We start from the raw sequence: 6,742 nt of genomic DNA on the forward strand, positions 1-6,742 counted from the left end.
TCTCTCGCTGCTACTCCATGTTGGATTGCAGAAAGCCCGAGCTGCTCCAACCATGCCGGAGGGAGGGAGCGAGGGAGGGAGGGAGAGTAGGAGGGAGGGCGGAAGCAGTGACGTAGGTCTACATTTTGGTGGCGGGGCTGCAAGCCACATGGGGGCCCTAATACATGCCCCCCCCATCAGCCATGCAACTTAGCAAGTATTTTCTTGTTCATAGTTGCAACTTTTATATACCAATTCTTTATTGAACATGTTCATACTGTAGTATATAATAACCATGCATGTCTATATTTGATCATTCTTTTGTGTGCTAATATGTTTGGTTCACATACTTATTGCTATATAATTATATCAGGTGCAAATAATTGCTATGCACTATATGCGACTGCTACCACTAATTATGTACTATATTATTTTTATACCAACTGTTGTTTGTTTCTTGGCAGAATGAAACAAAAGTACTACTACATAGGACCACAGCTACGTACTACAGCAGAATCTTACAATTCAGGTACATGTACGTGCACACAAAAGTTCAGAGAATTGACCGCCAGTTAAACTTATTACTATTACTATACCGTATTCTGTACTATTACTATATTACTATTATAAATAATAATAATTTAACATATCTTTTACACTGTTTACTTGTTTTTACTCCATTTTTCTATAGAGTGTCTGAGTATTTTAAATAGCGCTATACAAATAAAATGTATTATTATTATTAGTTGATACCAAACACAACTAATGTATAAGTGTTCTTTTTTAAAAAAAATAATAATACACAGGCTGTAAACCATAAAAACATATACACCGTTACTCACCATGCATGTCCTCCATAGTTAGGCTAGTGGTTAACTTCTTTTTACGCTTGTGAATGACCGGGTTTTAGGTCATGAGATGCGCGAGGCTCATCTCTGACACAAAGTCACGTCTTTTTTCTGCTTTCTGCATCCGTCGTTAGTGTGCTTCGACGGTGCTTTGTTGTTTTGACGCATTCATATAAAGTTTTTGTTACACTTGTTTGACAGTTGACGATGATGGTAGTTTTACCTTGGAACTGATTATTTTTAATTCCATAAAAAATGGCATCCTGCTAGTGATTGCGTTGTTGCATCATCGGGTTCCAATGTGTAGGAAATAACACCACGTAAAACTCTGTTCGCCTTTCATTGTAGTCACAAGCAGTTCCAAACTCCAAAAGCAGGACTGATCACAGATTAAAAGTCAATGATCGCCTTAATCCTCTTAACCTTTTTATAGTATTTATGTTGAAACAATCTCTTAGGATTGATCTCTTTAGCACCTTTTTGATGTTTTCAAGTGTGAGCAAGTTAGACATTAACCTTCTCCTTATTAGTGCTGACACTTGTTTTGTTCTTAACCGCCCACAAACAGTTACCAGGATCATTTTCCAGGAGGGCTCAATCTGTGGACAAATACTCAAACAGTATTCAAGCAACTAATTGTGATGTTGCAGCGCCCCCTGTCGATGACCGTGGATGTTTAAACGCTCCAGATGTGACATATTACTTTTGCCTCTTTGGAAATAAGTCAGCTTTTTAAAAGAAAACATATTGTTGATGGTGAAACATCATATGATAAAAATAAAAATATGTTATTGGTCCAACACAAGACAAGATAAATGTAGGTAAATAACTGTAAACATTGTATGTACGGCACTGTATGGAAGAAGTACTGGACAGTATGTGTGGTTGAGTAATTAATACAGAACCTACACTGCCACCCTGTGGATCACATGCATATAGCTAAACTCCACTATGCTACTGTATTATTATTATTATTATTATGGATAACTCTATATTGCACCAGGGAAGGAAAGGGATGAGCCAAAACCTCTCAAAATATTTTTTGAAGCCCTTGTTTCATGTTTTTTGTTTAAAATTTCATACAGAAACCCGCTTATGAAATATCCAGAAAACCTGTACCATCAAGTTGTATCCACATCACTATCATTAGTATTTACAATATACTATAAACCTTGCATGGTTTAGGTCAGCGTGTGTTGTTTTTGTATCCCTGCGCTGTCCAAATATTTGGTTTATATTTTTTATATACTCTATGCAACAGAATTGTCCCCCCCCCCATGGTGGCAAAGAAGGGTCATTCATCCAAAAAGCCTCTTGAGTATATAAACACTTAATGAGTCCAAACTCAGAGTGGCAGCCTCCCATTCATCATCAACCAGAGTAAACAGCACAACGTGTTTTGCTCTTTCCCGTAGCACAATATCACATTACACCACTGCCGCAGCAGGGACACTCCGTTATTAAGTTTAGCATTTAGCATGTCTTAACTCAACCAGATGGGATTTACTTTGTAATCATTAGTACATTTTTATCCACAGAAGGTGAGCATAGAACATGAAGTATAATCAATAAAAAGGCTATAATTTCAGAATATTGTATCTTTAAATGTTTTGACTGCAAAGTCAGTGACCCACAGATAATAATAGGTACTAGTAATAGTAGTAATAGTTAGATAGCTTTTCGCTGGAATGAATGGAATACAAAAATAATCTGTTACAGGGTCAAACTGTCACCATTATATGATGTTTATTAATATCTGTGTGTAAAAATAAGGACAACCACAGGTGGTATTAAGATAGAAACATGCTTTGTCATAGCTTTATTGGCGGAGGTGTGAAACAAATTTGTGTCCTCGTGCATATGATGTTTAACATTTGTTGTCACGCAAGTGTAAAAAGAAGTTAACCTCTGGAGGCTTTCTGTGTATACAGACTGCCACAACATACTACTGTCTACACAGCATTAAAATGTACACACAGTGACTTCCTGCTCAGTGCAAAATAAGCAACCTAAAAAAACATGGCATTAACCTCGATTCTACAGATTCTATTTTATTATTTTAGACTGTTAGCCACAGAAAGACAGATTTGTGCATATACCTAAGCATTATTGTCACGGTCAAAACATAAATAGAAATTACTGCTGGTGCTCTGTTGGATATGTGTATAAAATATTGTAATGTCGGTGGAATGACAATGAAGCAGCATAAATTAGCGATTCACTAGCATTGACAAAACAGCACTACGTACAGTAAGACACACCACACTTAGCAATACTTGGCAACTCTTAAGTAGCAGGGATACGCCACTGCCCCCTGCAGACCAACCCCTGAATCACAGCTCTACCACACACAATAATTATATATCGTATGAAAACAATGAATAAAAACATGCCATCTTCTGGGATAAGTGTTGCATAAAAAGCCAAAGAATAAGCACAACTCACTCACGTACTTAGGGTTGCGGGGGTATGCTGGAACCTATGCCAGCTGACTTCAGATGAGAGGAAGGGTCTGGTCGCCAGCCAATCCTAGATGCAGACTTTTTTTTTGTACAATTTCAGAATTTTTTTTCTTGCAATTTTGGTTAATTCTGACAATTGGTAAGTGAAACATTTAAGTGAAATACTTCAAATGTTCCTACAAATACTTTTATGTAACTGTTAGAGGCCCTGTCACACCACATTGAAGTCCTACAGAGACCCAATTTGTCTGTAATTCAAAACACACTGTGCTACTCCCTCATAGCAAAGACCCCCCCCGGCCCCCCACAACCACCCTGTGAACCAGAAAACATTCATCAGTCCTGACTCCCTGACCTTTCTCCAGTCTGAGCACCCCTTTAGACTCCACCTCCAGCCAATCAGAATCCAAGCAGACAGCGTCTCTCTGTCTGTAACTTTTGTACACGTATGAAAGCCTGCTTTCCCTTCACCCCCCCCTCCCCAAAACATGCCCCCCTCACCTTTTAAAAACCAACAGTGGCTCTGCCCTGCACACACTAATGACCCCCAACAACACACACACACACACACACACCCCTCCCGCTCTATCACAACACTCCACATCCAGGTGATAAATGAGGTCGCCCCAGTGTGTGGTATCGGGTCAGAGGTCACCCTAACAGTTCTTGTGGGGTTTGAGGGCAACTTAATGTCAGTGGGGCCTGGGGGTTACCAGCTTGGTCGCATCTTATTCCTTGCATCACTAGGGTCATCCAACAGGGGGAGACAGAGACTCACATTATACTCTATGCTGCCAAGACTCACATTCACATTCACCAAACAGAAGGAACATGTGATTTCATTATTAATTAAAGAACACATGTAAAATATGTTTTCCTGATTAACTATGTGAAAAATGTATGATTAATTAATTAATTATGATTTAAAACCGGAGTTGATGCACAGGAAGAACATGCAAACTCCACACATGTTGCAGGGGCACCCCTGATGAATGAAGACCCTAGTCTGCGTTGTAATGACTGGCTTTTTCAATGCTGCAGATCACAATGCCTAATGCAGTTTTTCAAGTTCTGCAGTTCTCCTGCATGTTCCCCTAATATAAATGTAACTCAGAACATTTGGGGATGGATGGCAAGGGAAGTTTACAAAAAAAAGTCCCAAACAGTAGAAATCATTCACAAAGTCACCTTCACCAGTTGAGCTATGGTCTTGAACGTTTGATCAGTTGATGACCAGCCTATTTCAGTTTAATGGTTGTCTGCAATTACTGAAACTTTTATTGTCTCACTCCCATTTCATCTTTTTGCATTTTGAATCTCGACTTAGAACTTTCTCAGGAGTCAACAGTGCAACATTTCTCAACTGGTCTTAAAATCTTAAGTATATTTTGAGTACCGGTATATTTAAGTTAAACAGAAGATATGAAGAACTGGGTAGACATCAAAGTCTCTAACACTGAACAAACGCTCACAAGTTAAATCCTTTTGACGTCTGCAGGAAATGGATCTCAGTCCATGTCCTCTCAAGTGATATAGCAACATGATTGTGTGTGTGTGTGTTTGGGTTGAAGGTCAGCACTAAGGTCATCAGTGTTTAGTCTGTGATATACATATATATTTTTGCCAGAGTGGCGACTCCAGTTTTGTGTTGGCATTGGTTAAGATTTATCACGACTACTTCTAAAGTACAACTTTATTTTAACTACGTGTATACATAAACTGTATATGCGGTGTAGTGAATGAAGTGATAACACCCTAAACACAATTGTAAGCATTCTTTAGATATAGTATTTGAAATTCAGCACTACAAAAACAGAACACAATGAACCACAGCAATTGCATGCTATTTCAAGCTTATATCCAAACACCAGCAACAGAACCAGTCCAGTAATGGTTCTGCTGTGGGAGCCAGACTACATCTCTGTCGCCAAGTCCAGGCTCCAGCCCCCCCCCCCCCCCCCTCTGTGTGCGTGTGATGGCAATTTTCTAAAGAATCCACACCACTTCTTTTAAGAAACACCACTGACCACCGCGCAACACACACAGAGCTGTCACTTGCAATTAGAGCCCATGCAAGAGTATGATGTACAGTCGTGTCAGATGGCTAACAAGGATGAGGAAGGGGGGCAAATGGTCCCTCTTTTTTTTTTTTTGTTTATTGCATTTGTTTGTACTCTCACTCAAACAGCCCAGAGAGTCGGGCTCAAGATGTTGTTAAATGAATTTGGATAGATCCGTCCATGGATTCGCTTCTGTCCAGTTCATTACTTTGGTACCACATCTTCTGCTACCATCAGTGTTATTTGTGTTGGCGGAGCATGTTTTGCAATAAAACTATCTTAGGTGGTTGGAAGCATGTTTGGTAATCTATGATTAGGTTAGTTAGCATGTTGAACAACACATCTGTTTGGAACACTGCTATTGCTATGCTATTATACCTTTGATTAATCAGTCTATCGGTTGTTTCTGGACAATTGTTGTAAGGTCTTCTCCATCTTGGTTGCTGTTGGAAGAAGGCGATATCACATTAAAGTGGTTCGGTGTTTTTTTGTTGTTGTTGTTTTTAACAGACTTTATCATGTTTAGTTGTTAATCCAATTGTTAGATCTCATCTGTGGACGGTAGGATGGTGGTTAGCATATCTGTCTCATGGTAAGGATATCCGAGTTTGAATCAGTGTAGGAACATCTCCATGTGGAGTTGACCATGCGTGAGTTTTGGCAGGTACTCAGCTTCCTGTCCTTGCTAAATACAAGGATGAAGAGTCTTGAACCAGTCATGATGTGCTATATATATATCACTATATTGACACTTACTATGGTACCCATTATGTCATTGTATGGTCATATCACCTCGTACTTCGGTACATGACAACCCCCCCCCCAAAAAATTTTTTTTTAACTATATTAGGAAAGCAGGAAGTGAACAAATGTAACAGTTACTGATTGTAAAAGTACCAGATGGAGGGGTAGGATTTAATAAGCTTTGCTTCTTCCTACTCCTTTTGGACATGTGGAACTGTGAACCGATTATGTGATGCATTCAATTGTAATCTAATGCTTGTTCAAATGAAATAAAAGCATTACCATTACATTGCAAGACCATGTTAGGTTAATTGGAAACTCTGAATTGTCCATAGGTGTGATCCTGTGATGGACTTGTGACCAGTCCAGGGTGAACTCCTCCTGTCAGCTGGGATAGGCTCCAACTTAATACCAACCCTAATGAAGGTAAGCAGTATCCCCAGTGTACTTCAATTATCACACTAGTGCAAGTAAAAATGTATCATAGACATGCAGAATTAAATACTGCGTGTCTACGACCCGTTACACTTTCACCTTTTCGTCAACAGCGACAAAGTTCTGTTTGGGCTTGACCGGCCAATCATTGCCAGTCCGCCTTTCTCTTTTATTTGTTTTCCTTTAATACATTCTAAAGGCCCACAGTGCGTGT

Source organism: Doryrhamphus excisus, linkage group LG20, assembly GCF_037039965.1.
Source record: "Doryrhamphus excisus strain RoL-2023G ecotype Guam linkage group LG20, RoL_Dexc_Guam_v1.1, whole genome shotgun sequence".
Classification (NCBI taxonomy): Eukaryota; Metazoa; Chordata; class Actinopteri; order Syngnathiformes; family Syngnathidae; genus Doryrhamphus; species Doryrhamphus excisus.